Source organism: Orbicella faveolata, unplaced genomic scaffold (assembly GCF_042242905.1).
Source record: "Orbicella faveolata isolate gen_17 unplaced genomic scaffold, um_ofav_v1 contig_35, whole genome shotgun sequence".
NCBI classification, from domain to species: Eukaryota; Metazoa; Cnidaria; class Anthozoa; order Scleractinia; family Merulinidae; genus Orbicella; species Orbicella faveolata.
Window position 1 is genome coordinate 27361340 of NW_028301564.1, and position 11050 is coordinate 27372389.

The window sequence follows — 11050 nt, forward strand, 5'->3', positions numbered from 1 at the left end:
CCCTCTTTAATAGGAGAGTCTGTAGCCATGTTAGCAAATCAGACCCAATAGTTGACACATAAAGCAACAGCAGTTGATCGCTTGAGGTAGAGAGAGGTATCTCAGAGCAATTTTTTTTAATATGGTGCCATTTCATAGAAGCCAGATGTTTTTGACCTTTGCTCTGGTGTGAATTCTCGGCCAACCCCTTGAAATAATCAGACATAAACAGATACAAGCTAAGTAGCAAATTATGAGTTGGAATTTGTTTTGTTATCACAGGATAACTCCATTTATGTATTCTGCCCCTCACACTTATTCCTTCACATCAAAAGAGGATGTCGTTTCTGTGGCGGTAAGTCAAGTTTCAAATCAAGAGTTCTTTTTAGATAACACCACAGCTTTAGAAATCCCAGGAGAGTCCAGAAATAGCCAATCCTGTGACGTGAAATTTGGTCACGTGAACAGCCCGAGAAGCTTTGCGCGTACTTGCATCTTCGACGAAAACATCCACGCAACGCGCGCGGTAACATTTTCCGCGGAGGAACTGGATGCAATGTCTTAAAATAACTTGAAAGAGACTACCTTGGGAATAAGGCCTGTATGGGAGATCAACTCTCTGATCTTTTCATTCGCTCTTGTTTAGTTACTTCAACACTTGACAGATTGGTAATATTTAAAAGTGAAACCTTTCTGGTTAATCATTTGTCACTAGATGTGGTAGGAGCTCGTGCGGGATTTATAACCAATATGCTTGGATATTTGTCCTTGGACCTTATATGTTCCTCGAAGCTCACAGCTCACTGTGAGCATCGAGGAACAGGTGATGTGCGAGAACAAATATCGTAGCAGATTTTCAGTAAAGTCAACTGGGGCTATTGTGTTTATTATCCTTCAAATGTTTTCGCCACAAAGGGGAAAAGCCACTCAGATATTCCCAAATTTAAGCTGGGGCATATTCAGTCACGTGACGCGTCTAGACCAATCGCGTGCGGGCAAAAATATTTGATGGATTATAACGTGGGATATTTGTACTCGTTTCGCGCCTTTTTTGACGCCTCTGTTAAAATGCAAAGCGTGTCGCACGTGGCCCTCTTTGAGACCAGTCAGCGTCTTATCGATGACTGGAGTCGTAATTTTTTGCAGATTCAAGGTACTGCCTATGAAAGTGGATCCTTAACACTAGTGGAATCTAAATTAAGTATCCCAGAATCACCGTCGATTTTACAAGAACTGACAGCATCAGTGAGAAACACCCAACGGGATTCCAACCAATCAAGAACAGGAGAATGCTTTTTATTAACAGCAGCCCAATCTGAACTGAACGCAACAACTCCTGACTGTAGGTCTCACGAGGCACTCTCGACGTTTGCTCCTCACAGGAGTGGTAAAAGGAGTCAACAGAATCAAAAGATCCACAAGCCTGTCGTCCACGAAAGAAGGCATCCTGCAAAGACGAAAATTGCCACGGAAACGGAAGAGGTTAGTGCACTTGGTGTTGTGCGAGAGGTAAATCAAGAATGCAGGAAAATCCAGATACCTGAAATGGACGGTTATCTTCAACCAGTGGACCCTGATAACATGCAAGGCGAAACCATTAACACAGGCATGCGCCATGGAAAAGCTCAAACCCAACCCCCCAAGCGCCCTCAACCTAAACCAAGAGTCAAAAGTTTGAGAAGAAGAGAAACCGGCAACTTGTTTCAATGCAAGCATTCGACGTTAACTGGAACACTCTCAGATACGCCGGCAGAATCAAATCCCTTACATGCCACAGAGGTAGCTCAACACTGCGCAAGCCTCAACTCTGCTAACCAATCAAATCACGTCATTCCTAAAACGAGAACCCGTCACATACAGGAACACGGATATCAGAATGAAACTCCTTACCAGAACTCATTGCGACGTCCTGACGGGATCAAGTCACCATACACGCCAGTGCTCTCTAACACCAATTGGGAAGTGTCACGTGATCAGTTATCCTTGTTTGAAAGGATCGGCGGTGGTTCGTTTGGTCAAGTGTGGAAGGGCGCTGCGTTTGACGTGGCGGGTGACAAAGAGTGGTCTGCTGTAGCTGTTAAAATGTTAAAAGGTAACTAAAATAACATTAAATTATTGTAGAAATAGCATCAACTCGGAGACATATAAAATATTAAGATATATTTAAGTCGGTTATAAACTTTTAACTGACTTAAAATTAAAGTAATGAGTTTTGTCAAATCAATGTCTGTTTATTTATAACTATTCATTAGTTATTTCATGGTTTCCAGAGAAATTAAGGAAAGATATTTATATCACCTAGAATAGTGGAACGCAGCCTTACGGTCTCTCCTTTACGGCCACCTCGTTATAGCGGTCACTTTACCACCAACCGGCAACAAAATCTAGCCGTATTAACGGGGTGGCCTTTTTAAGAAATTCTTTGCAGAAGAAAATGAATAACTGAGCTTTTGCTTGGGCCAGAATAAAGTGGCTGTTATATATAACGCGGTGGCCGTATTAACGAGGTGGCTATAAGGCGGTGTTCTACTGTAGTAATATTAATGGCCGCACTTATGATGCATCTGTTACAGAAAATTCGTCGAAATCAGATCTCAGGGATCTCTTGTCTGAGCTGGACTTGCTGAAGAAACTTAAACCTCATCCAAACGTGATTCAATTGCTGGGCTGTTTTACTAAAGACGTCATTCGATGTAAAGGAAGAAAAGAATTTAGTGAGTTTGTAAACCATTGAAATTATTATAACTGTTGTAATGGTTAATAATAGTCATAATCATCATTTTTAAAGAGAAATTTTAAGTCGCTAAAATCTGAGGAGAGGTCATACAATTAGGTAATACTTAAAAAATAGAAAACATGTTCCGTACGCGTTTCTATCGAGTCATACAAACACAAGTGGAAGTTTAGGAGAGCGAGAAATGCTCAACACGAGTCGACAGGCGAATGCTCCCACGACTTTTTCGAGTTCTCCAAAACTTTCACTAGTGTTTCTATCACCCAATAGAAACACGGAGAACATGTTTTCTATGTCTGTTAGTAAACACCGCGACGAAAACAAGAAAACAACTTGTTTACTTTCATCACCAAAATGTAAATTCTCAACCAATCAGAGCGCGTATTTTCTTTGGGCTATTTTGTAATCTATTCCAGTGAAGTAGCCTGGGTGACTGGCGGTGCTCTTGTTCGCGCGAGTGACAAAACCGTTAAATCGAGCTGCACAAGCCGTTCCTCACGTACCATTATCCTCGCAGCCAAGACGCTCTCCCGCCGCCAAATTTGCCCCAGCGCGAACAATCCCACCAGCTACGCAGGGTACTTTTAAAAAAGGGAAATTGATGGTGATGACGCTAGTTTTGAATTGTAAGCTCAGTTGACCACTCCGCACGGAAAGAGGCGTCTGTTTTGTTATTAGATCGTCAGTTTGAAGCAACAGATGACTTTATGGTTCTTTACCCACAGGGCCGCCTCTGGTCATCCTGGAGTTTGTTCCTCACGGGGATCTTCTGGGATATTTAAAGAAAAGCAAAGGAGAAACAGATGATTATTACAACTTAAGAGGTGCGGACGTTCCACAGAAAATACCAACACAACAACTTTACAAATTCGCATCTGATATCGCTCGGGGAATGGAATTCATCTCGGCTCAGAAGGTCTGTTGTAGTGTAGAGATTTGTGCTATCGAATGTTATGAGTAATATCGCTTTCATACCTTTTTGCTCCCTGTTTCTTCCATTTCTCTTTCGCTTATGTACTGTTCTCATATTTGTGACGCATTTATTTCAATACTCAAAGTTTAACAGACGCACATTTATAATTTATTTCTTATAATTTACTTCTTATATAGCGTTGTTTCTTCTTCGACCATAACCCTATGTGGGTATAGGGCCAGACATTCTCCTTCGCCATGTCACACGGTCACGAGCAGCCACTGTTGCCTCGCTCCATGAGCCAAAACCCAATGCTGTTCTTTCTTTTTCTGCGGTTCTCCGCTAAGTCTCTTTCGGTCTGCCAGGACTTCTTCTTCCCTCTGGGGCCCATGTTAATGCTGTCTTGGTATGTTTATTTGGATCCATTCTGAGAACGTGGCCGATAAACTTCCAGCGCCGCCGGAAGATTTGCTCACTGATGGTACTGATGTTGGCCCGCTTTCGAATCTCCTCATTTGATATTTTCATAGGCCAATAGATCTTCATAAGCCTTCTCAGACTTTTATGTAGAAATACGTCTAGCTTGGTCGCATCTCTTTTAGTCATACGCCATGTTTCACAACCGTATAACAGACTAGCTATAACGTTGGACTTAAAGGTTTAATAATGATAATAAATATTTACAGGGGTAAGATAAAAATACGTACAAAGATAAATAACTGCTAAATGCACTTTTGCAAATTTAATTTGGCCACATCTCAGGAGGGAACAGTGACTGCATGCCAATCTGAGGCGGTAGAAGATTGGGTTATGCAAGAAGTGGCCACATTAAGGGTTTTATTGAACTGAAAATGAACCGCCAGATAACATACTTTTCAATTCGTCGCGTTCGAAACAAGACGAAAACTGCGGTGGGTATCATCTCACGGTTGCTTGTGGACCAGTTACTGGGAACAATATGGCTTCTCATAGTCTGTTTTCAGTGTTGACAAGCCACTGCGGAACATACAAGACTCACCCAGATTGTTTCCTCTCTTTTCTAAAGTGGCAAATGTTTTACTCCCTACAGCTCATTCACCGAGATCTGGCCGCGAGGAACGTGTTAGTTGGTGAAGGCCTGCGATGTAAAATCACAGATTTTGGAATGGCGAGAGATCTGGGGCGAAATGAAATTTATGTCAGAAGGTCTAACGTAAGTACGCATGCGTGGTGAGTGCTTATCTTCTTTTGTTAACTGTGGCAAAGTTCCCAAGATTATTTCACTTCTCAGAACGTGCAGAACGTTGGCAGCAAATTCCCTAAAGCTAATTGGCGAATGTGAAGTACGAGTGAGCGAGCGAGGGCTGGGAAACGGACGAAGGAGAAGAGAATCCAAAAGGGAACAAAACATGGGGCCTGTGGGAACTTCCGTTAACCATGCTGATCATTGAGAGTATTGCTGTCTGGTTTCACCGCAATTGATTCCTAATTTCATTATTGTAGAGGTTAAGTCCTTCTGCGCGGCTTGCGACTCTGTCGCCCTAACGTATTCAACAACGCCCGGGGGATCTCCCATATAAAATGGACGGGGATGTTCGTCGTACCTTTTAGGGGTTAAAAAATCAGTTTTGGTTCCTCTCAGGGTGTTCAGCCTCAAACATTCCACAACGGGAACTTTTGCGGCACTGTTTTTCGAGTTTTATCTGCACCAGCCATTTGTATCTTTTATTTTGTTTATTTTTGGTGTTATTGTCATTAATTCAAGGGCCTGATGCCTGTAAAGTGGATGGCAGTTGAGTCATTAACAAGTCAAGTCCATACCACAAAAAGTGATGTGTAAGTTGAAAGAGATCAAGGTTGGCATTTCGAGGCTACACGATTGGCTTGAGAAACTCGCGCCTCCTTTCTATCCAGTCAGAAGTGAAATCAAAACCAATCGTGACTCGTTCGCACACGTTTTCTCACGTTTCGCGTCAGTTACGTGTGTTTTCTTAAAGTTTTAATTGGTTCATTGGATCGTCTGTGTCCTTTGTGATTAGCCAGAGTGATAACTTTGGTTTTGGTTTTACAACACTCAATTGAAAACCGCTCCGTGTTGTGTCATCAATTAGCATGTATGCTAAAGCATTTTGACGCTTGAAAAAGGTTATTTCATTTCATTTCATAGGTGGAGTTACGGTATTGTCCTGTATAAGATTTTTACTCGCGGTGAGTAATTTCTTGTATGCGGTTCTTAAAACATTTCTAGCACCCATTCTCGAATAAGCCCCTCCCTCCCTCCCCCGCCCCCCGCACTAGAAAAGACTTAGCTTAACTGAATTAAAGCCGTTGGAATCAGTTTATGGTACAGTGGAACCCCGTCAATCCCGGGTCACCAAAGGGCCAGAAAAATGAGTTGGTCGCATTAACGGAGTGGCCGTAAGGCGGGGTTTCACTGTTATTGAGAAAGACAATCCAGCCCCGGATGCTTAGGCGAAGCCTACGACTAAGTTCCGTGGTCAGGAAATACAATATTCGACAGTTTGGAACCGACAAGACTAAAACACCTGCATCAATTTCCTACTCGTAAAACCGCTAATAACAGCTTGGCTTTCACGATCAAGCTAAGGAAATTTTTATTGTAATTTTTTGTACTTTGAGCGGTTAAGGACGTCCAAAAGCTAGACTTGATGCTGTACGAAGCAGAATTTAAATGTAGTTTATACAACTGTAGTCTTCGGTTCTTGAACTATACCCCTAGCATGAGCCTGTTGAGCTCATTTCTTCTGTATCTTCAGAGTCGACAATGCCTTAATAAGCGATTTGAAACGTTTCCAGGAGAAAATCCTTACGATGGAATGACCGGAGAAGAAGTTGTTACCTTTGTGGCAAGCGGTCACAGACTACCAAGGACTCCGGCCATGAGCTCAGACTTGTATGTATAATGAATTATCGCCGGTTCACCGGAAGTGTTTCTCACTTATCCCACCTTGTGATTGCTAAGAATTTCTCTGGCAGCGTCCACACTACGCCGGATCGGAGGAATTTGAAAACAGCTTTATTTCTACGGTTAGGCCTACCGTCCACACTAATACATAACCAAAACAAGGCTTTTCGAAAATACTCTTTAAACCGGAGGAATTTGAAAATGCCGGCTTTTCGATCGTTTTCGTGTGAACGGAAACATTTTGAAAACGGAGCTTTTCGAAAACGATTGAGTTTTCGTGAAACACAAATCTAAAATGATCGGTGATGCTTTTTCAGAGTGAAACCACCGTTTTCCAATTCCTCTTGCGTAGTGTGAACGGGGCCTCTGATGTCAATCCTCCTCGTTAAAGTGCTGTTGCTGGGGCCAGAAGTCCTTTTCACTCTATTGGATTGGATCTGAAACTCATAAAAGTCCAGTTTCCTTCGCGCGCAGCGACTCTTCCGGGATGGGAATCTTGTATGTCCATCGCACGTTACTACAACATTTTCTTGGGGTTTCATCTTGGAAAAGATGTAGTAAGAAAAAGTGTCTTTCTGCGTTATATTCAACAATATCGTGATTTGCTGTAATGTAGTGTTTTTTTTCCGGTAGGTATAATCTTATGAAGCAGTGCTGGCACGAGAACCCATCAGAGCGACCGACATTTGGCTCAGTCGTGGATTCATAGAAACTGTTACTTATGACTACTGACAGCAGGAAAAGATCTCCTAGCTTCCCATTGTTAGACTGGTCTTCAACGGAAGCGTGTGGAATTGATTATCATTTGTAAAAATATATTTTATAACAATATCGAGGCTGAAATTCGCTTAATTTTAAAGGTATTTTAAGAACAAAGCCGAGGCTAACATTTTGAAAAGAATATAATTTTGTGTCTTGAAAACTTGTAAATACAATTAAAATTATATAAAATTATTCCTTTCTTTAAACGGGAAAACTAGCTAAAAAGCAACAAAAACAGCAATAGCCATTTCATATATAGTTTTCAAAAATTGTAACGGTCTTTATTCCACTTTTGAAAATGTATGTTGCGTAGCATACGAAACGTCAAGTTATTAAAATGCGTAAGTTTAATATGTTTATCACCGCTATTTGTGTTTTATTCCTCGTTAAACTACGATGGCCCAAGAACAAGAGCCATTTGTTTGATGCTAGTAACATTTAATTTCTACAAGAAGTCACGTGTGTCATATCGGGCTTAAATGCCTGCAGACTGGCTCCAAAATTACTTTAACACCATGCAGACACCAAGTATATTCAAAAACAAAAATGTCATACGTTATTATCTAAGAATGTTCACGAGATTATTTTCAGCCTAAAATCGGCAGAAAAATAAGGGCATTCAACCTCGGCTGGAAAAACAGTGTTCTTATGAAAAAAGTGTGTATTATAAAGAAGCAATCTGATCACCTCCCTACGCGTTAAAATTCAGGCTAGTCATGCCATTACGATGGAGCGTTTGTTAAAAGTTTAGCCGATTTGCCAGATAATTAGAGAACTGTTTTCTGCTAAGTATAAAACTTTTCCGGTAGGTCCGGTAAATACTGGTGTCGTTTTCTTTAAAGGTTATCGGCTAGTCTCCCCGTCTGTTTGCTCCGACTATGAAACTGAAAATCAAAATCATTACGACAGTCTTAAGCCCCCAGTAGGGGCCCCAAAGGACCCCAGTCAGCCGCACCTTTGTTTTTGTTTAAATGCGAGCGTTTGGCTATTGTTTTTTATTCGAAGCATGTCGAAACGAAGGAAATCACTATAAAACTACTAAAGGTAAAAACATTAAACATACTTTCAGGAACACAACTTGCAGTAAAGTAATAAGAGTTCGCTTCACCGTGCAATATCAATAAGTTCGATAGCATCGAAAATAGTGGAGGCTGACTATTAAGGTACTGAGTTCAATAACACCTATAAACTAGTGGCAAGAGCATACGCCCAAGCCACAACAATAAACGTTTAACGATGACATTGGCCTTGTAATGTATTTTACAATTAAGGGACGGACCATGGAATTTTGTTTTTTTGTTTTTTTGTTTTTGTTTTTTTTGGGGGGGGGCGGGGAGTTCGACAATTTTCAGCTGTGACATGCAAGGATTTTTTCAAAAAAGTAAAACACGGGCTAGATATACAGTGCAAAGCACTTGCTCGATTTTTTTTTTTTTCATGGCTCCCCATACATGATTATCTCTTTCAGCAGTTCTTGTTCCCCTTGCTTCGTCGAGTTTTTGCTCTCGCTCCAATTTACGCGCGGCCAGAATGCGGAAAAGCTCTCTGTACGGGAACACTTGTTATACAGGCTACCTGAGGATTTTTTTTTTTTTTTTTTTTGAAAATTGAAAAATATTGTAAAGAATTTCTCAAAGCAGACGGTACCTTTCTCGATCACGGCAAAAATCATATGCAAATTTACAAGCCGTTGTTAAGATCTGTCAAATATTCATCTCAAAGCTGTCACAATCAGCGATTAAACCAGTCGGATCATGATACCAGATTCTGGTCTCAAGGAGAAGCGCTATTAAGAGATTGTCTACAGCCTCCCCCGTTCCGCCCCGCTCGCTTCCTCTCGTCGAATTTTTTCTCGCCCTCGCCGGGGAACCTGTTCGCAGGCTAAACACCATCGAAATTAGGAACGATGAGTCCCCTCATCGTTTCTATGTAAGGGGGATGCATCCCCGGACACCCCTGAGATGCTCCTGCGGTAAAAGTAAATTGAGGATTTCTTTTTCTGCGCACTGCCCATGCACATTGCTATAAAAATAAAATCGCCTCATATCCAACAAGTGTGAATAAATAATTAACAATAAAGATTAGCGAAAAAACTGAGCAACGACGTTTCGGTGTCATCCCGGCACCATTTTCAAGTTAAAAAATATTTGTGCGAAAAGTAAACTAATTTATACCAATGGTAGAGGTGCGAAATTGAATAAATTAAGATTAAGATAGCTGTTCAATGTTCATGTTCATTCCAATGAGGTGTCAAACACTGGTAATGAGTTCAGTGTCTGTTCAAAGCCTAAACAAATACTTTTGCGCGAATGGAGTCTGACTGTGTGTTAAGGCTCGGTTTCTTCTTGCGAATCCACAACACTTCGTGGATCAAGCAATCGAACTTTCCCTGGCATTTCTTTAGGATCTTAAAGTTGTTAGTCAGGTCACCAACTGTATCAACTCGGTGTTCATTTTGAAGGTGTTTTCCGATGGCGGTAAATCGGTGTTCCTCAATGCGCTTGTAAAGATAACGGCTAGTGTAACCGACGTATTCTGCATCACACAGATCACATCCATATCCTTCACCATGGAGATCGCATCTAACGGTAAGCTACCATTTGTCGGCATTGAAATATGCAAGAAGGGCTGCAAGCTGGTAACAAGTGTTTACCGTAAACCCACAAACACTGGTCTCCTCTTACACCACCAAAGTCATGTCGACAACCGCTATAAAAGATCTTTAGTTAAAACCATGTTAAACCGTGCTTACCGCTTGTCCTCAACATGGGAACTATTCTCAACAGAATGCGAACGCCTTAAACTGATCTTTTCTAACCTCAAGTACTCAGATTCTCTTGTGAACTCCACCATCACCCGTTTCGTTAATTCAGTGATGTCACCAGACACAAGATCGACGCCTCCAACAGAAAATATCTACCGCATTGTCCTGCCTTTTAAAGACCAGAAATCAGCGGACATAGTAAAGAAACATCTCTCGGACTTGAGTAATAAACTTGATCACAAACTACAGCCGGTGTTCAGAAGCCGTAAAATTGGCGATGATCTCAAAGTACAAGAGCCAAAACCACCTTTGATCAATCAACAGTGCGTTGTTTATAACTATATATGTGATCTGTGTGATGCAGAATACGTCGGTTACACTAGCCGTTATCTTTACAAGCGCATTGAGGAACACCGATTTACCGCCATCGGAAAACACCTTCAAAATGAACACCGAGTTGATACAGTTGGTGACCTGACTAACAACTTTAAGATCCTAAAGAAATGTCAGGGAAAGTTCGATTGCTTGATCCACGAAGTGTTGTGGATTCGCAAGAAGAAACCGAGCCTTAACACACAGTCAGACTCCATTCGCGCAAAAGTATTTGTTTAGGCTTTGAACAGACACTGAACTCATTACCAGTGTTTGACACCTCATTGGAATGAACATGAACATTGAACAGCTATCTTAATCTTAATTTATTCAATTTCGCACCTCTACCATTGGTATAAATTAGTTTACTTTTCGCACAAATATTTTTTAACTTGAAAATGGTGCCAGGATGACACCGAAACGTCGTTGCTCAGTTTTTTCGCTAATCTTTATTGTTAACTGTATTTCCAAATTCAATCTTATATGAATAAATAATTATTTTAGTTATTCATTGTTGCGAACATTAACCTAGCCCTCCTATAGATGATGCGAACTATTCAGCTCGACCTAAACGAAGCGGACGGCAAAATCGTTGGAGCATTGTTCTCTGTGGAAGTTGAG

At 41.2% G+C, this 11050-nt stretch overlaps 1 protein-coding gene and 1 pseudogene across 2 annotated transcripts in view; one reads left to right on the forward strand and one right to left on the reverse strand.

Moving 5' to 3' along the window:
• LOC149104086 (fibroblast growth factor receptor 1-like) lies at positions 1-7650 on the forward strand (annotated as a pseudogene). Its single transcript, XR_016201802.1, has 9 exons — positions 1-334; positions 1126-2071; positions 2553-2693; positions 3439-3629; positions 4696-4818; positions 5371-5441; positions 5773-5813; positions 6423-6519; positions 7165-7650. The product of XR_016201802.1 is annotated as a fibroblast growth factor receptor 1-like (transcript).
• The window catches only part of LOC110058200 (uncharacterized), a 100987-nt gene that overhangs the window by 36527 nt on the left and 53410 nt on the right, over positions 1-11050 (reverse strand). The window lies entirely within an intron of this gene.